Source organism: Podarcis bocagei, assembly GCF_964188305.1.
Source record: "Podarcis bocagei genome assembly, chromosome: 17".
NCBI lineage: Eukaryota > Metazoa > Chordata > Lepidosauria > Squamata > Lacertidae > Podarcis > Podarcis bocagei.
The window spans coordinates 10,981,001-11,001,556 of NC_138143.1; the positions used below are offsets into that span (position 1 = coordinate 10,981,001).

A 20,556-nucleotide genomic window follows, 5' to 3' on the forward strand; every position below is an offset into this window, starting at 1 on the left:
CAAAAGTTTACCTCTTTAACTAGGACTTTATCAGTTTCTTTTTAAAATTATTTATACTTTTCCGGTTTCAAACCTTGACTTCCTTCCCCCTCTTTATGTGGTTCCTTAAATTTATTTTTAATATCTTCTGCATATCCAAATTAACTTAATTTGCTCTTTTATTCATCTACTTTAAATATATGCTTTTATAAAACTGCAGGTTGTTACAACAACCATGCCAATCTGTTTACAGTCTATCTGCAAATATTCAATAAACCATTTCCATTCTTTTATTTTGAAAAAAATTGTTACCGTATCTTGATTTCTTATTCTTCTGGTAAGTTTCTCCATTTCTGCATATGCCATAAGTTTTTGTATTGATTCTTTCTTTGCTGGGACTTCTGCTTCTTTGCATTTTGGGGCACCCAGACTTTGGCCTCTATCTGTGGCTCTCAGAGTGGGTGGGTGGGGTGTATTTAATGTATTATTTCAAACCACCCTAATACGGGAATGATTAAAAACAGCAGCCATTCAAATCAGCAGTAGAATCTAAACTAAGTGCTCATCCACAGTCATGGGCAGGGGTCTGCAACCTTTAAGACAAAAAGAGCCACTTGGACCCGTTTCCGAAGGAAAAAAAACTGGGAGCCACAAAACTCATCATTATAAAAATAACTTTTTGTCACTTTTTTATTATTTCTTTGTTTGACACCTCAGAATTACTCCTCCTCATAGAAATAAACGTTAAATTAACAAGTTACCGTGTGTGTGTGTGTGTGTGTGTGTGTGTGTGTGTGTGTGTTCTTCACTCCCCTTCAAAACAGTGACCAGCGTATATGCCCCCTTTCAATGCAGTGACCAGCGTACATGCCCCTTACAATGTAGCAGGCGGGAAGGTGACGTCGGGACGGTGCGTGACTAATGCACGCACCGCCCTCATGCGACGTCACAGCCAGTACAGCGCCCGCCACAGTGGGGAGTGTTGGGGCGCACAATGCGCCTCCTCCCCTCGCTAGTATCCGCCCCGGAGCCGCGGCAAAGGTGTAAAAGAGCCACATGCGGCTCCGGAGCCGCGGGTTGCAGACCCCTGGTCATGGGCATAGCCGGGGGGGGGGGGCAGCTGCCCCGCCCATCAAGTAAATAAATAAAAATATACTTAACTACATGTAGAAATAATCAGGATATTTGAAATTGAAAGGCTCTACCACAGAAAAGGCTCTGCTCATCTCTCTTGCTCAGACATGAGGCATAGAGCAGTCATTCAATACCTTTGGAGAGTACCTGGCTAAGGTCAACAATGACAGGGGAACATCTCAATGGGCTAGGCTTGCTGAGTGTGCACAGAAAACGTGCATCAGGAAAAAGGAGGAATTTGAGAAGGAAGTGCTGAAAAGGTTTTCAGCAAATCCAAGGAAACATGTTTTTTTAAAACAATTTGTAATTTTGCAAAATATACTCCTGAACTGCAGAAAAGGTACTCCCTGTTGTTAATTTTTTATTTAACTTCCTAGTTTTCAAATGCCTGAAGATTTTGACAGATTTTTTCCCTGAGCACTTGGGGTCAAAAGAAAGTAATTTTAAACAACTGTTGTTGAGACGTTTCATTCTGTACCTGCTAGACAGAGCCAGACAGAGGATGGTGACAGGTGAATGTCCTACTCCCTCCCATCCTAAATCCTGGCTATACCCATTTCCACACTTCTCCTTGCCCTGTGCCTAGAAAGCATAGGTCTGAGAAGTTTTCTGCTTGTTCCGTGATTTTTAGGCATGGGGCTGAGTTGGTTCCTGTTTGCCCCACTCTATAGCAACAAATATAATTCAGCGGGAAACCTTATTGATATTTGCTCCAATTCAACGGAAAGGAGCAGGTTTTCCTGGGGCAGGATGATTGGAAGTGCAGATGGCCCCCTTAAAATGTTCTCTGAATAAAACTGCTTTCAAGTTCTGTTTGAAGGAGGGGTCCCACCCCTTTGCCACCCGACACAGAGCTCCCTTTCCTTTGCTCTCTTAATGGCTCATCGCTGAGGCAATCACTTGACCACAGGAAGCTAGCCTTGCTTATTGAGCTTTTAACACTTGCTGGGGATGAAAATGGTCTGGCATCCAGTTTAATGCTGCAAGCCTTGATTAATTTCTAACACTTACTGGATCCTGCACCCCTGAACACGTAACGGTAGAATAGCAAAGAGGATTTCCTTTGTTTACATACATAATATGGTATTACAAATCCTTTGCAGGTCACATCTAGGACACAACAATGACGTCAGTTGTGTGTAACACAGCAGGTCCCTCTCAACGTTGCATCCTTCCCTCTGAGCAATTCAACTTGCACTAGTTTTGCCATCCATCTTCCTTTTTCTAAGCAGCAGGGGATTATTTTAAGAGCTTTCACACACCAGATGAAGACACAGCTACTTTGGGGTGCAAAGCGGGCACATGTTTCATCATTTCGTGGTTGAAACTAGAAACACACTTCAACTGTCTCTCCTCCCTCCCTCTCTCTCTCACACACAAATCCCTTATTGCATATTGCTACAGACTCTTCTCCAACCACTGCATGGTGTCTTAATATACTCTGCAACAGATATTTATTACACTAGCTGCTGAATCAGATAAATAGCTAAACTGCCCATAGCAGTTTCCTTTAAAAAACAAAAACAACTTTTAGCAGAGGGAAGAATTCAGTGTTCAGCTTAGCTGATCATTCCACCAGGGCAAGTATTTATCTCCACTACCCCAGGCACTCTTCTGGGTGTTCTCCCACACTCCTGTGGCAATTTGGGGGTGACATGAGGGGGAAAGAGGAGGGAAAGACCCACGGCACTAGCAGGATTTGTGCTGACTCCCTCTAGTGCTCCTGTTGAGCTGAATCTGGACCGCTGGACTGAAAGCGACCACCTACCTCTAATCATCTCCACTACTGGCCAAAATTCAATTCAGCGCTCTCACATAGAACATGAGGTCATAGATAAAGCAAATTATCCAGCATTGTGTAGGAAAAAATGGACACCTGAGATAGCAATTGTAGCTGAGAATAGATTGAATTCACAAACTGCAATTAAGTTAAGATCAATTATAACAAACAATTTATCAATAGACTGCTCCCTGATGGCTTACGAAAATCTAATTGAGTCCTTGCAGGATATGGTTTCGGTTAACATAAACTTAGCCGGCAAGCCACGCACTGCAAAAGGGCGCCGTTGTTTTGATCAAGAGTGCCGCACAAAGAAGGAAGCCTTAAGAAACGCTTATTTGGCCTATAGAAACGCTGGATTAAACTACTTGCCTCCTTCTTATTTCAAAATCAAAAAAGAGTATAAAGCCCTTCTGGCCTCAAAAAAAAAAAAAAAAAAAAAGGCAGTCCGAACAAAATTCCTGGTCCCTGCTATTGAATGCCTCACTAAACAATGAAACTAAATTCTTTTGGCAACTGGTCTCCGACTCAATGAAAAATAGTTCTTCAGCCCCCAGCTGTGTCATTCCAGCTCAGGTTTGGGAGAATCACTTCAGAAATATATTTATGGGAAATCCAAACCTCCCTTCCAGCTTACAGGAGGATGACAGGGCAGAATTGTCCCTGCTCCCTAATTGGAGGCCGGTTACTGCGGAGGAAGTCCATACATTAATTGGGAATCTGAAGAGTGGAAAGGCTCTGGGGAAAGACTTTATCCCAGCAGAGTTGATTACATCAAACCAGCACTGGTGGGCTCCGCTTCTGGCAGCACTCTTTACGGTAGTAAATAACTCGGGTAAGGTACCATATAGCTGGAAACATGCTATAGTAGTTCCAATCTTTAAGAGAGGCCACCCAAATGTACCTTCCAATTATAGGCCTATTAGCCTGCTCTCGATAATTGGGAAGCTGTATGCCCATTTCCTCAGTAGCAAACTTATTATAAGATCTCTGGAACTTGAACATGTTCAACAATGAGCGCTCACGCCTCCCTTTGTGGGCACCCTTTGCAGGACCATGTGCAGCACCTCTGGCCACGCGGGACTCACCAGCTGGTTGGGCTGGCCCACCTCCCTGCGCTAGTCATTGGGGGTTCCCGCCAAACCCCAGTTAAGCTATCAGCACTCTTGAGAGGCGGGGCCAGGCACATAAATAGGAGGCGGAGCCAGCAGCAAACATGCAATCGTGGTCTCAGGTGGCGGTTTTAGGCCTTGGGCGGAATCCTTTAGTCTATCTTCCCTAAATTGGGGGGGTGGGCGTGAAGTGGTAACTCACCCCACCCCCCACAGTGGCGATTTCAGGGTCCCCTCTTAAAGGGGTTTGTAAAATGGGTGCCGCTGGCCATACACTGGGCGAGCGAGCACACTGAGTGAGCTGGCCTGCGCCGAGCGAGTGAGGGGGTGTGTGCTACTCCAGCTGAGTGTCGGCTCGGTTTTTTCCCTTTTCGCCTTCTGGCGCCCCACAGAATTTGGCGTCTGCAGGCTAAAAGGGAAAAAACCAAGCTGACGCTCAGTGAGAGCGGTGCACGCACCCTCGCTCACTCACTCAACGCGCTCGTTCGGTGTTCCCCAGACTCTCGCCTGGCGCCCTCCAGAACTTGGCGCCCCGGCGCCCCACACCACTAGGGTCTGTGGGTAAGATGGCCCTGGCTGGAGAGATGGTTTTAGAGGAGCAGGAGTGGAAATGCACAGGCGAAACCTGGGACAAATACTGCCATTCAACAAAAGTGGGGGAAAATATCTGTTATGTACTGAGTTGAATAGGATCCAAACTGCAGCAGTCTGATTGGTCCTAGAACAATAGGATCCAAAATGCAGCAGCCTGATTGGTCCTAGAACAATAGGATTCAGAATGCAGCAGTCTGATTGGTCCTAGAACAATGCAGCAGTATGATTGGTTGGCAGGAACCACCCAATCCTGCTCCAGATAGAAGTGAATCCACAACCTGATTGGCTTACAGTAGAATTCCGGAATTAGCCAATCATGTGCAGCCCATTGTGTAAATAATGTATATAAAGCAGATACTGTGAGGGGACTTCCATTCATTCCTCCTCACCACTATGAGCTGAATAAAGAGCATGAAATCACTTTGCGACTCTGAGTATATTTCAATATCCAACAATTTTAGAAAGTGGGTGGATTTTATGAATCTTCAAAGGTTGTGGTCTTATCTTTATGATGGAGCTGAGGGGTTCCTTCCTTCCCAAGGACAGCAAAAAGGCATCTTTGCTGAACTTGCCCTTGGGAATGATGCTGAACCATGACAAAGTGTTCCCAAGGGATTTCCGTGCTGGGAACACAGTCAAGTTGCCACTTAAAGCAGCAGCTGAAAGAAAAACAAATGAACTCCCAGCCAAGGTAAGACCACCACCCTGGAATATTGGTAGAATCTGTATGCTGCCCTCCCCCTCCAGGTTAAAGACCCCCAAAGGTTAACCAAGCTGCCGGAGCATGGAATGCAAAAACAAATGAAGTACTGACAAAGGGGAAATTCATCCAAAGTAAAGCAGATCTCTGCCTGTATTCAATGAGAATAGATCAGAGATGGATTCATGTACCATTGCACGTAGATAATCTGATGCTCTGTTTTGAACAAGAGGGGGGTGATCATGAACTAATTAAAGTATTAAACCAAAACTCGGAAAGAAGTGTTATAATAATTTTAAGGTCTCAAATATAGAATAAATATTCATAAATGCACACATATCTAAATATAACCATATGTCTGAAATAGTATGGGAAAGCAATCCTGAAGCCATTTTGACTCTCCCAATGACCTCAAATGTTCCTCTGCAGTAAGGGAGGCAAATGGGGAAAGCCTTCCCATTGTCTTTTTGCTTTCAAATCCTGTCTTAAGGGCGTATTTGTGTATGAATAGGGTGAGCCTGTGACCTGGACTCAGGAACTAAAGTGTTAACCATCACAAAAGAATAGCCGGGCTGTCCAGGTAAAGCAGTCAGTGACCATTATTAGGTATCCTGGCAGACAGGATTTCTGCCTTAGGCCGCCTCCTTCTGTGATGTATGTATGATGATTTTGGGGTGGTCTTTGACTAAGTGGGTTGCACAATGTCAAAAGCCTTTAAAAGTTCCTGCACACTTTTGTTCAGGGTCTCTCCCTCCTTGGAAGGAGGGAAAGGAACTCTGTTGCAACAGAAAAATAAATATCTCCCTTGCTTTCTGCTGGATCCTGCCTCCATCCCTCCTCCTCTGAGCGATCATGGACTTAGGGGACTCGGAGTCCCATGGGGAGTTGGGCAGCAAAAGCTGGGAGGGTAATCTTGGGCTACAGGGCGGGCAATTTCAATAGTCTATATAAGGGCTTGCGCACCATTGTTCGGGTTCTCCTCCCTCCTGCGTGTGATGAGTGCGGACCCTGTTGCAACCGTTTCTTGAATAAAGATCAGGCTTACTAGCCGCTTTGCTTCTCAATATACTCTGGTTGGCCTCTGTTACTTTCTCCTACCAATAGGGAACCTTAGAAGGACTCTGTATGGGCTCCTGGATACCCCATAAGGAAAGAGGAGCAGATTTTCTTACAACAGAAGGATATAGGAAACATAACACACTACTTGGGAATACAGATAGAAAGAGAATATGAAGACCATTACCTTCTTAAAGCCACTGTGATGGCCTGGGAATCTGATTCAGAGGCTGAACGTGAGGAATCCCAGCCTGCACAGGAGTCCCCGCCTCCAGGGCTGGCTGAGCCGGGGCAGGGGCTTAAATCTGAAGGGCCCGCACCTGTGCCGGATCCTCAGGAGCAGATACCAGATGAATCCACTCTGGCTGCGGAGGTGATTGAGGACCCGTTGCCTGCAGGTGCTCCTCTCCTAGCCCTGTCAGGGGAAGGTGAGGTTGCCTCTGGGTCCAGTAACCCTCCAGCCTCTCCGGAGCTGCAGAGGCTCAGGGCAGAGAGGCAGAGGGAACTAAGTTCTCTCAGGAGGAGTGCTCGCCTCCAGGCCAGGAGAGGCAAGTCACCAGAGGATCGGGGCCACCCTATACCTAGGGGCAGATAAAGGCCAGTCAGCCCAGTCCCAGGTTGCGGGAGCAACATCGCTGGAAACCTGTTTCTGCCAGCACCCTGACCTGCTCTTCCGGAGTTCCTGACCACGCCCGGCTCCTTGCCTTGGACCCCGATTCGCCCTTGACAGACAGCCTCCAGACCCTCGACCCAGGACCGGACTCAGACCACGCCGCACGGTACCCCCCCCCCCGGGACCAGCACAGCCACAAAACTGAAGAATCATAAAATTGCAGAGTTGCAAAGGACCCCAAGACTCAACTAGTGCAACCCCCTCCAATGCAAGAATCATACCTAAAGAATCTCTGATAGATGGCCATGCAATTTCTGTTCAAAACCATCCAGTGAAGGAGAGTCCACCACTTTCCATCCCAAGGTAGTCCTTCCAACTAGTTAATTGCTCTTACCATAGAAAGGGTAGAAAGCTTTGGAATTAGAAATTCAAAGGCAATAAATACTTCAGCTGCCTGAAAGAGATCAAGCAGCATGGTATTACCATTAAAAGGTAAAAAAAGGTAAAGGAGCCCTGGATGGTTAAGTCAAAGGAGACTAGGGGGTTGCGGAGCTCATCTCGCTTTCCAGGCTGAGGGAGCCAGTGTTTTGTTATGCTGACCACATGACCTGGACAGTTTTCATCAACTTTGCCTCCAGCTTCATCAACTTTGCCTCCCTCCTCCAAAAAAACAAAAAAGCTCAACAACTTTTGTATCTGGATTTTCACTTTTTGAACTATGGCAACCCTAGGTTCGCATTTACCCAGTTCATAGATCAAGATGATATCCTGCAAATGAATTGGAATCATCGTATAGTTCAAGGAAGAACTGCCAGTACTAGGTGACATCCTGTTCCCATGCATGCAAAGCTTCAAAGGAAGATATGACGCAAAGAGTACATTGAAGGCCATGTAATTATAGATAGACTTTTCTAGAGGCTACTGGCCAAACATAAATGTAGACAGAAAAAGAAGAGGGAAAGCCTGGCATGTCAGGAATTTATATCAGCGCTGATAGAAGAACCTGTGATGTTTTGGGGAGAGCTTCTGCATCCACAGTCAAAGGTGGGCACTGACTTGATCTAGCAGGAAAGAACTGTCCTGCTAATAATGGACTGTTTTTCCAACTACCCTGAGATAGCTCATCTGGGCAACATGACAGCCATTTAAGTAATCACCCTCATTGCATCATTATTTGCTCAACACGGCATGCCTACTGTAGTACAAACAGATAACACACATCAGTTTGATGGCCACAAGTTCCAAGGATTTGTAAAGCTAGATGGCTCTATCCACAAAACATCCAGCCCAAGGTATCTACAAAATCCAATAAACTTGTTGAGAATGGCCTAGCGAAGAGATTCCTAAATAAAGCAATGAACTCAAAGGCTGATCCTTATTTGGCATGTCTTACTTACATAACTGGGACACAGGTGGCGCTGTGGGTAAAAGCCTCAGCACCTAGGGCTTGCCGATCGAAAGGTCGGCGGTTCGAATCCCTGCGGCGGGGTGCGCTCCCGTCGTTCGGTCCCAGCGCCTGCCAACCTAGCAGTTCGAAAGCACCCCCGGGTGCAAGTAGATAAATAGGGACCGCTTACAAGCGGGAAGGTAAAACGGTGTTTCCGTGTGCGGCTCTGGTTCGCCAGAGCAGCGATGTCACGCTGGCCACGTGACCCGGAAGTGTCTTTGGACAGCGCTGGCCCCCGGCCTCTTGAGTGAGATGGGCGCACAACCCTAGAGTCTGGCAAGACTGGCCCGTACGGGCAGGGGTACCTTTACCTTTACCTTACTTACATAACTAGTTACCACGCAGCAGGGCCTCTTCCCAAGAAAACTACTGCTCAACAGAAAATTCGTCACAAGACTGCCACAAGTATGACACAGTGAGATCAGCTGACAACGTGAAATTTACACGTGCAAAAATCTCTGCAAGGTCAAGAGAAAATGGCATTCCGATAAGGGTGCTAAAGACTTGCCACCACTTCAGGAAAATGGCAATGTGTTGCTTTCAGATGGCACAACATGGAAACAGAAAGCCATAATGTCCCGCCAAGGGGATCTGCTATCATATCAAATGATCATGCCACCAGGTTCCACCTTTTTATAAAAAAATATTTTAAAAAAATTCATTTTCACTTTTAACATTTGACATCATACATAAATCATAATCATTTTACCAATGGGATTCTCAGAAGCCCCAAACTTCCCTCCACCCCTCCATAGTTTATCCAGATATTCTTTTCAAACTGCATCGTACCATATTCTCCATATTTTCTTACATCTCGTTTTCTATCATAGTTCTCGCTTCATTGCAAGTGTTTTTAAAATCCTGCCAATGTTTTCAATTGTTTACAGTGTTCTTTCAAGTAACTTTAAAAAATTCCCCATTCTTTATTAAATTTACTGTCCTCTTGATCTCTGGTTTTCCCGGTCATTTTTGCCAATTCAGCATGGTCCATCATATTTATCATATTTGTCCTCCTTCCACCTTTGGGCAAGCACAAGGTTCCACCTTTAGAAGGAAGAGAATACATCTCCTACTGATTCCAAAGGATCATGATCATAGACAACCCATACCACTCTGCACCAAATGAGGCACTGAAATCCACAAAAGAATTGGCAAAAATATATTTCTAAATTTTTATGGCAAGGGAAAAGACCCAGAATTAAACATCTAATTTTAATTGATATAAAAGACAGAAGAGGCTTTTCTCTGCCCGATCTGAGGTTGTATTATGAGGCAGCCTGCTTCACCTGGTTAAATGAGTGGTTTACGCTGCAAGATTCGGACCTCTTAGATTTGGAGGGTTTTGATAACTGATGGGGTGGCATGCGTACTTGGTCTATGAGAAAGCTAAAGTTCATAGAATTTTTTCATATCATATTGTCAGGAATGCGTTATTTGCAGTCTGGGAGAAATACAAAAACCTGTTTGAGCCCAAAGTTCCTTGGTGGATTTCCCCAATAGAGGCCTGTGCGGTGAAAAGGAAAAATACTCAGGGAGTCTGGCCAACATATAAAGTACTCTTAAAGGAAGAAGATAACCAATTAAAGTTAAAAAGTTTTGAGGAAATAAGAGAGTACATATCTGATTGGTTCCAATACCACCAATTATTTGAGACATTAAAATCTGACAAACAGAAGGGTTTTGCAACAGAGATTTCCAGATTTGAATCTGATTTGGTGAATTCCAAAACTAAAACCCTCTCTAAGGTGTACTGGGATGTACTGGGAAGTCAAGGAGGAGGAGATCACAGTGGCTATGGTTAAGTGGTCTCAGGATTTTGGGTACACAATAACCATGACACAGTGGGAAAATATGTGGAATACAAATTGTAAATTCACAGGTTGCTACACTTTGAGAGAGAATTTCCTAAAAATGCAACATAGGTGGTACTTTACCCCTTGGAAACTCTCTAAAATGTATAAAAGTGTCCCAAGCAATTGCTGGAGATGTAAAGAAAAACCAGGTACTCTATACCACATGTGGTGGCAGTGTAAGGAAATTAAGGTGTTCTGGGAGGATATCTATTTAGAACTGGAAAAAATGCTTAAAAATCTCCTTTAATAACATTTATTATCGGGCAGATGATAGATTTTTGCAAGCTTGACTGGTGTCATGTACCACCTGTATATCATTTTCATAATATTCTCTCTTAGGGCATTACATGCCGTAAATTTCATACCTGTGGTCCACAACTGTTCCCAGTCAGCAAACATAATGTTATGTCCAACATCTTGTGCCCATTTAATTATAGCAGATTTGACCGTTTCATCCTGAGTATTCCATTTCAACAGCAAGTTATACATCTTTGACAAAATCTTAGTTTTAGGTTCTAACAGTTCTGTTCCTAGTTTTGATTTTTCCACCTGGAAGCCAATTTTCTTGTCCAAGTTATATGCCTCCATTATCTGATAGTAATGTAGCCAGTCTCGCACTTTATCTTTTAATTTCTCAAAACTCTACAATTTCAATTTGTCTCCTTCTTGTTCCAAAATTTCCCAATATTTTGGCCATTTAGCCTCCATATTAAGTTTTTTCTGAGCCTTCGCCTCCATTGGTGATAGCCACCTTGGGGTTTTGTTTTCAAGTAAGTCTTTATATCTTGTCCAAACATTAAACAATGCTCTTCTGACAATATGGTTTTTGAATGCTTTATGTGCTTTAACCTTGTCATACCACAAGTATGCATGCCACCCAAAAACATTGTTAAAGCCTTCCAAATCCAAAATGTCTGTGTTCTCAAGAAGCAGCCATTCTTTCAGCCAGCAAAATGCTGCTGATTCATAGTAAAGTTTAAAGTCTGGCAGGGCAAATCCACCTCTGTCCTTTGCATCAGTTAATATTTTAAATTTTATTCTGGGCTTCTTGCCCTGCCAGACAAATCTAGAAATATCTCTCTGCCACTTCTTAAAACAGTCCATTTTGTCCAAAATTTGCAATGATTGAAACAAAAATAACATTCTTGGCAATACAGTCATCTTTATAGCAGCAATTCGACCTAACAAGGAAAGCTTCAAATTTGACCATATCTCTAAGTCCTTTTTCACTTCTGACCAACATTTCTCATAATTGTCTGTAAATAGGTTTAAGTTCTTAGCGGTCATATTAACCCCCAAGTATTTTACTTTCTTAACCAATGTTAAACCTGTCTCCTTCTGAAACCTCTCTTTCTCAATCGGTGTTAAATTTTTCTCAAGCACCTTAGTTTTTAACTTGTTCAACTTGAATCCTGCCACATGACCAAATTCCTGAATCAATTCTAATACTCTTTTCGTACTAGATTCTGGCTCCTGTAACATCAACACCAAGTCATCTGCAAAAGCTTTCAATTTGTACTGTTTAGCTCCAACCTGTACACCTTTAATCAAACGGTCCCTTCTGATCATGTTTAGCAGAACCTCCAGGACCAAAATAAAAAGCAATGGGGAAATTGGACAGCCTTGTCATGTCCCTTTTTCTATCTTTAATTCCTCTGTTACCACATTGTTAACTATTAGTTTAGCCTTTTGTTCTGAATAAATTGCACTTATACCATTTTCAAACCCTTGACCAACCCCCATCCCCTGAAGATTTTACTTCATGAAACTCCAAGAAATATTGTCAAAGGCTTTCTCTGCATCTACAAAAATCAAAACAGCTTTAGTGTTAATATTCACTTGCAACTTCTCTAAAATATTAATTATATTTCTCGTGTTGTCAGACAAGTGTCTGCCCGGGAGAAAGCCAGCTTGGTCCTTATGTATCTCCTCTACTAAGACTTTTTTCAGGCTTCTAGCCAAAATGTCTGCAAAAATTTTGTAATCCACATTAAGCAAGGATATGGGGCGGTAATTCTTGAGTTGCGTCTTTTCAGACTCATTTTTCGGTATTAGTGTAATATCAGCTTCTTTCCACGACTCTGGCGCTTCCCCCCCCTCCAAAATTTCATTACAAACCTCCTTTAGTGGTTGTATTATTCAGTCCTTCAAAGATCTATAATATTTTGAGGTTAAACCATCCGGCCCTGGAGATTTGCCCAACTGCATGTTCTGGATGGCACCTTCCACCTCCTGTTCTGTTATTTTGTAATTCAAGATTAACTTATTTTCTTGAGAGATTTTTTGAAGTCCATTTATTCTTAAAAATTGGTCTAAATCAAACGCTTTCTGTGGCCCTTGTGAATATAACTGTTTAAAATACCTCTGGAAGCATTTTCTAATTTCCACTGGATTCTGGATGTTCTTTCCTTCCACTTCCAAGTTAGTGATGGTGTTGAGTTTTTGTCTTTTTTTCATTTGCCAAGCTAACAGTTTTCCACATTTATTGGCCGATTCAAATGTCCTTTGTCTCATCTGTTTAATTTTCCATTCTATTTCCTGATTCATCATCTTCATATATTGAACTTGGTATAATTTTATTTCTCTCAGAATCTCTTGTGACTTTGGTTTCGCTCTCAGTTTCTTCTCAGCCTCTTTTATTTTTTCCAAAATTTTATATTTTTTCTCATTTTGAGTTCTCTTCTTTATTGCATTCTGTTGAATAAAAAACCCCCTCATAACTGCTTTGCTTGCGTCCCAGATTACTCTTTTTTCAATGGTAGTGTTCATATTTATCTCAAAATAGTCTCTCAAGGTTTTTTGGGCCTTCATGGTAACTTCTTGATCTCTAAACAAGGTGTCATTCATCCTCCATCTGAAGGAACCGACAGGTGTTAGTTTCATCTCCATTTTCACAGCGTTATGGTCGGAGCAAGTTTTAGGGCAAATTTCCACTTTTCGAGTCTTAGGTGCCAGTCCTCTAGTTATCCAGATTTGGTCAATTCTTGTCCATGTCAATTTGGCTTCAGAGAAGAAAGTCCCCTCTCTACCCAAGGGGTTCTTTATTCTCCATATGTCAATCAAGTCCATATTGTCAGTCATCTCAAAAAAGGTTTTTGGTAGTCTGCCATCTTTAGTAGCTACCTGTCTCTGCGACTTGTCCATATTTGTAGATACCACTCCATTCATATCTCCCATCATGATAATGTTGTAATCCATATAGTCTAACAATGTCTCATGCAACTTCTTAAAAAATTCAGATTTCCCCTCATTTGGTGCATATACTCCTACTATCAAAAAAATTTCTCCTTGCGTTTGGATTTCAATTGCCACATATCTTCCTTGGTCATCTTTGAAGATAAATTTCGGTGATAGGCTTTCTTTGGCATAAATTACTACTCCTCTCTTTTTAACCTTGTCCGATGAAATAAATTCTTGACCCAATCTTTTATTAATCAATACTTTCCTATGAAGCCTAATCACATGTGTTTCCTGCAAACAAATCAAGTCCAATTGTTCCTTTTTCAATAAATAAAAGACTTTTCCCCTTTCTCCGGGGAATTAAATCCATGAATATTCCAGCTTAACAGTTGCAGGGACATGATGTATTTATTTTACTTTCCTCCAACTGCACCAAGTAGTTGTTCTTGTTCTGTCGGTGGTATCGCCTTCTCTAACTTGTCCAATCCCAAAGGTAGTGGTACTATGTCCCGTATTCCTGGTTTTAGGGCTCTTAGCTCTTCTTCGGCTTCTTTTTGCAGGTCTTCTCGATGTTCTTTCAGAAATTTTTCTTTATCTTCCACTGACCTTATTTTGAACTTTTTCCCTTTAAAAAATAATAATAAATGTTTAGAGGTAGTCTCAGTTTTCTACTTATATTGAAATACTGCCCCTCAATGAGGCCAAACTTAGATTCACAAAATGTTCAGGGGTACGCGTACCCTTGCGCCCCCCCCCAAAAACCCCCACACTGGATATTACCTTATTGTGTTCTTGTTTGCTACCACTTAGTACTATTAATATCAAAAGAGGGAATCGTGGTGATATCCCTTTAAGAGGTTTGTCATGTTTGGGAGGAAAACCCTCTGGGGGGTTTATATATTTGGGTGGTGCCTCAGCAAGAGGCAGAATGCAGGTGGGAGGTAGCACAGGTCCATGATGAAAGCAATATTAACTGTCTCCTCCAATTGTTCAATAAATGAAACAACATTAGATTGAAGAGTTCTGACATCTGTCAGGAAGGTTTAGGTCTCCACCCCGGACCAAAATAGGGTGCTGATTTCATTGGTGCTATAAGGGGTGAAGGAGGTGAGAGTTGGCTCCGCCTTTCACAATATAGATTTTAACCCTCTGGGGAAAACTCAGGGAAAGTGATTTGAAGTCCACAGCATGTTATTCTTTGAAGGAGAACTACTTGAAAATGATTCACAGATGGTATTTAACTCTGAGTAGGCTTGCTAAGATGTATAAGACTAAATCAGATGAGTGCTGGAGATGCAAAGAGGTGGAGGGAACGTTCTTTCATATATGGTGGGCTTGTAAAAGAGTATTGGGAAATGATCCATAATGAATTGAAAAAAAATGTTTAAAAGTACTCCCCCCCCCCCAAATCCAGAGTCCTTTCTGCTGGGGATAATTCAGACTGAAATTCCCAGGTGTCACAAAATGTTATTTATGCATGCCACTATTGTGGCCTCTGTTTTGTTAGCGAGGTTCCAACCACAGAAGAACGGCAACTTAAGTTGACGGAATATGTGCAGCTTGCAGACTTAACATATAGAATGAGAGAACAAGAAGAACATACGTTTAGAGAAGACTGGAAGACGTTTATTGAATATATGGGAAAGAACTGTGTACAGCTGAAAATGCTGGCAGCGTTAAGATAAATTCAGCAGTGTCAATAAGTTATGATGGATGTAATAATGGAATACAGAATGGTATGGTTTCTGTAGAATATGCAGGGATTTATGATATGTAAAATGAACCATGAAAAGAGAAGAAGGGAAGTCATGGATATCTTAAGGATGTAAAATGAGTATTTTAAATTGTAAAACAGAAAATTTAATGAGAGAAAGAGAAAGAGAGAGCTGGTACTGCTTTGATATCTTCTGTTTGCTTATGACATTCTAGGCTTTCCTCCCAGCATTAAGAGGAGATATTGCTCTCCTATTGCGCAGGGGTCAGCAAACTTTTTCAGCAGGGGGCCAGTCCACTGTCCCTCAGACCTTGTGGGGTGCGGAGGCAGACTATATTTTGAAGGGGAACAAATGAACAAATTCCTATGCCCCACAAATAACCCAGAGATGCATTTTAAATAAAAAGACACATTCTACTCATGTAAAAACATGCTGATTCCCAGACCGTCCGCGGGCCGGGTTTAGAAGGCGATTGGGCTGCATCCGGCCCCCGGGCCTTGGTTTGCCTACCCATGGCTTAGGGCACCCACTAGGTGAGCAGCTAACGCTGTCGCAGAGCTCTGACAACAGATGTTCCTGGACAACCAGGTGGGATATAGGGCAGGGCCTCAGCAGCTTATCCATCCTTGCCAGCGGAGAAAGGATTTTATAAGGGGGGAAATCTGGTGACCAAAGGACTTGGCAACGCAATCCAGCACAGACAGGATGCTGAAGTTACTTGTCATGGGGACACGGCGGAGATGTAAGTGGAGCAGCAAAGCAGGCTGCAGATTTTGACAGAGCACCACTAAAATCAAGGAGACTGCTTCTTCTTTCTGCGTAAAGCCTCAAGAATTGCAGCGGCATCCCCCCCCCACCACAAGAAGGGCCAAGGGCAGAGGGGAAATATAGCTTGCCCTTGATCACCAGGCTAGCGATCCTTCTGGAGGGACGTACACAACACCCATCTGAAGGGCCTCGTGATCCCTGACCTGCCATAGCATCACAGAAAGCCTTGGTGAGCGTAATTGTTTATCTGCCCTTGAATCATTTGCGATGTTTGCAGAGAAAGCGGAGTCCAAGGCCCGGGAATTCAAGGAAAGTGCGTTATGAGTGAGATAAGAACTTAAGGACAGATGAAATAATAGCTGGTTGTGGTCAAGAGGAGTCTAACAGCATTGAAAGACCACAGGGATGCCCTCCATGCCTTAAACATGTTGGTCTTTTCAGCTGTTTTGGAGGAGGTTATCACTGATTATTTTTCAGCATTACAAACTCTGGCCTGTCAATTTCATTGTGAGACTGTGTGGGTTTTTTTTGAAAATCCCCCTGTGATTGGGTGTCTTCTCAATTATATAGCATTTGCAATTCCTTGGGTGAGATTCACCCAGGGCCAGTTCACTCTTGAGATAAGTAAGGCAACTCACCTCAGGAGACAGGATCACACCGCCTCTGAGGAATGAATTGTTGCAGCAACGGCTACAGTGCAATTCTTGGAAGTCGGATATGCCCCTCAGCTGCACAAATAGGAGGTGATGCTGGCCTCCTTACTTTTTTTTTTAAAAAAAGATATTTATTAGAGTTTAAGTATTACAAAAAGAAAAGAAAAAAAAGAAATATAAGCAATGAACAGTTACAAAACCTCAAAAACAAAATGAAAAAAATACAATAAAACAAAACATCAACAGTGCATCAAAACATTAAAAAACAGAAACATTCAAAAAACACCAACCTTTTAAAAAAATAGAGGGGGGGAAAGAAGAAAAAACACAACCCCCCCGTATTTTCATATCCTTATCTTTCATTTGCTTATTTCCTCGACTTCCTCACACCTCCTTTTTTGTATTCTAGTTCAATTAATTGTTCCAGCAAGTCCTTTCCCTCTTTCTCAAATTTAGTTTCATAATTTATCTTAACGCAATTTAACCTTAAGTTTACATCTTTACCCATTGTCAATCTATTCATACTTAATTCTTTATAACATTTCTGCTAAAGTCATATAACTTCTTTCCAGCATCCTTCTAACATTCATTAATTTTACAATATTTCTGTAAATATACTTTGAATTTTTTCCAATCTTCTTCCACCGACTCTTCTCCCTGGTCTCGGATTCTGCCAGTCATTTCCGCCAGTTCCATGTAATCCATCAGCTTCATCTGCCATTCTTCCCTGGTAGGTAGGTCTTGTGTCTTCCAGTGCTTTGCGATAAGTATTCTTGCTGCTGTTGTGGCATACATGAAAAAAGTTCTATCCTTCTTTGGCACCAATTGGCCTACCATGCCCAGGAGGAAGGCCTCTGGTTTCTTTAGAAAGGTATATTTAAATACCTTTTTCATTTCATTATAGATCATCTCCCAGAATGCCTTAATCTTTGGGCATGTCCACCAAAGGTGAAAGAATGTACCTTCAGTTTCATTACATTTCCAACATTTATTATCGGGCAAATGGTAAATTTTTGCAAGCTTGACTGGTGTTATGTACCACCTGTAAATCATTTTCATTAAATTCTCTTTTAAGGCATTACATGCCGTAAACTTCATACCAGTGGTCCATAACTGTTCCCAGTCGGCCATCATAATATTATGTCCTGATGCTGGCCTCCTTCCACTCTTTTTTTAAAAAAATAAAAGTTTTGCAGACTTTTATTTGTGCCTGTTTTATCAGGTGAAAAAGGGTAACGTCTACAGCTTCTTTGGTGCCCAACAGTCAGCGTACAAAAATGTAAAGAATATTCACAAATAAAAACATAAGCTCAGCCTATAGGAGTGTTTTCAAATTTAGTGTATTTCATGACAAATCTGCTTATGAACACACAGAAATCACTGCAGAAATAAATAGAATGTCTTGTGTTGTTGTTTAGTCGTGTCCGACTCTTCGTGACCCCATGGACCAGAGCATGCCAGGCACTCCTGTCTTCCACTGCCTCCCGCAGTTTGGTCAAACTCATGCTGGTAGCTTCAAGAACACTGTCCAACCATCTCGTCCTCTGTCCTCCCCTTCTCCTTGTGCCCTCCATCTTTCCCAACATCAGGGTCTTTTCCAGGGAGTCTTCTCTTCTCATGAGGTGGCCAAAGTATTGGAGCCTCAGCTTCAGGATCTGTCCTTCCAGTGAGCACTCAGGGCTGATTTCCTTCAGAATGGAGAGGTTTGAGCTTCTTGCAGTCCATGGGACTCTCAAGAGTCTCCTCCAGCACCATAATTCAAAATGTAAAAGAGACAAAACAAGAATGTCTTGGAAAAAGCAGCAATTTCATATCTTGTAAACATTTGTTTTTACAATATAGCACTGTTCCAAATAAAATCCAAAAGGGACTGGAGTTTATCACCGTGGCCAAGAGTTTGCACCTCCTCAGCTGTGTTGGTCCAGTTGTCCTTTTCTTTCTCACCTTCTTCTTTTTTGCTATTAGTCCAATGCGCAGCAGTCTTATAAAAGGTGCTTGGTTAGGTCGCCTAACTGTGAAGTGGCAACGTATAAAATTTCTTTCCTGCTTTCAAACACAAATGGATAAATTTGTTCTACTACAGTGGAACAGCCTTTACGTTTGGCCCTGTAACTGTGATACTTCCTGTTGCAAAAATCTGTAAAGTAGCTCTGAGAGATTTTATTCTATAGCACACTGCAGGATGAAGCTCCGGTTCATAACTAGCATGGGGTCTGTTGCTTTTTGTGAATTCCAGCAATCTGATTTCAAAGGGCATATTGCATACTGCTAAAACATTGACAACTTTAAAATCTGTAAAAATCACCTGAAAACCTAGTTTCTGCAGACTAGGAGCTAATCGTCTGGCACCAAATTTAGCTTCTTCTTCACTTGTAGCTCCTGTGCAAATTACTTTTCCTGAGGACCAAATTGTTGCTGTAATCCTTGGTTTCCGAAGCTTCATTAATGCTTTTCCAACATCACGCTTGTATATTACATTTGCTCCCTCTAACGCAATCTTTCAATGACATCTTGTTTGGAAGACTCCGACTACATTTGTGATTAAAATGTCCAAGGCAACATCACTCTCCACATCCATTGGGGTGACTCAGATTAAAACCTCAAGATTCTAGCACGACACCATGAAGATCACATCTAAAATCCTATAGGCTCCCGTGCAGCCCAGTTGCTGCGCAACTCGTCGCCATTGATGTTTCAACTTGCCGCCGCTGCCACCGCCTCCTTCTCTAGCTCACCTCCTCCTACTCTTGTTCCCAATGTAGGTACAGTGGTACCTCGGGTTACAGACACTTCAGGTTACAGATGCTCTTAGCAGCAACCTTATCTATACACACGATCTCTCTCTAACACTCAGTCTCTCTCTCTCTTTGATGTGAGGCTGGAGTGGAATAAGTAGAGAGCAGAAACCGCCCCCTCCTCTCTGGAGAATCAGCAGAGAACATCAGCAGATTCTTGGATATGGGAGGGGTGAAATCTCACAGGCATCATTTTGAGGTTGACCTCAGGTGCCACAATGAGTTTTGTCAATGGAAGCTCTGCTCAAGGACTTCTGCTTATGCAATGGGGCTTTCCTCCACTCTCCTCCACACCCCACCTCACCCTACACCCTGAAGTTGGCTCTTGTGCGTTGCAGAGGATTGTTCCATACGGCAAGCCAAAATGCTTGCGCCAGCAGGATGACAGAGTAACACTGAGTTCCTTCCATATTATCGCCAGGTTTATTTCCATTGAATGCATTGTTTAAATGGAACAGTTTGCTTTTAGCCACCAGATTACAGTCTGGATATTTTTATTTGTCCTTTCAAAATGACTGCAGAAGCAGGAGATGGAGAAATCGCAGCTTCTCCTGTGTGACCTTTTCATTTGCCTGCCTCCTCAATCTGCTCCGTGGTGTGTGGGCTTTGTATTTTGGTTTTGGGTTTTTTGCTGTTTGTTCTTTGGTATTTTTATTAAAGATTTTCTTGGTTTACAAAAGTATGTGCAATGTCTCTCTCTCCCCCCCCCTAACATTTTTTTTACAGATCAGTTTCATTTGTTGAGACATTAGGAAGGAAAGGGGGAAAGGAGGGTGGGGGTGGGTGGGGGTGGCAATATTTCTATTTTACTTAATATATGTGGGGTTTTGTGTCAGCGTTGCTTGTGCAGGTTCTCTGCTGTTCACTTGTGTTCCTTTGGTGGTGAGAGAGGTTGGGGTTGGCCTTGTTTGTTTGTGATTGGCTGTGGTGATCTTTGTTTTCGTGGGTGTTTTGGATCAGGTTAGCCATATTGATTTGTATGCTGTTGGTGGATATTTGTCGTTCTTGTTGGGTTGTGTGTGTGATAAAGGGGAGCCATACCGGGGTGAAGGCATCGTCTTCTATTTGTCCCCGTGTCAGTTTCAGTTAATTGGTTAATTTTTCTAGTAAGGCTGTTTCCCATACTATTTGGTACCATTGGTCCATGCTTACTCCTGACAGGTCTCTCCAGTGTCTG

The 20,556-nt window shown here is 42.7% G+C and overlaps 1 pseudogene across 1 annotated transcript; it reads right to left on the reverse strand.

Annotated features, from left to right (window-relative positions):
* Positions 1–18,363: 18,363 nt before the first annotated feature.
* LOC308577161 (TATA box-binding protein-like 1 pseudogene) lies at positions 18,364–19,286 on the reverse strand (annotated as a pseudogene). The gene has a single exon. The product of its transcript is annotated as a TATA box-binding protein-like 1 pseudogene (transcript).
* Between the last annotated feature and the right edge of the window lie 1,270 nt (positions 19,287–20,556).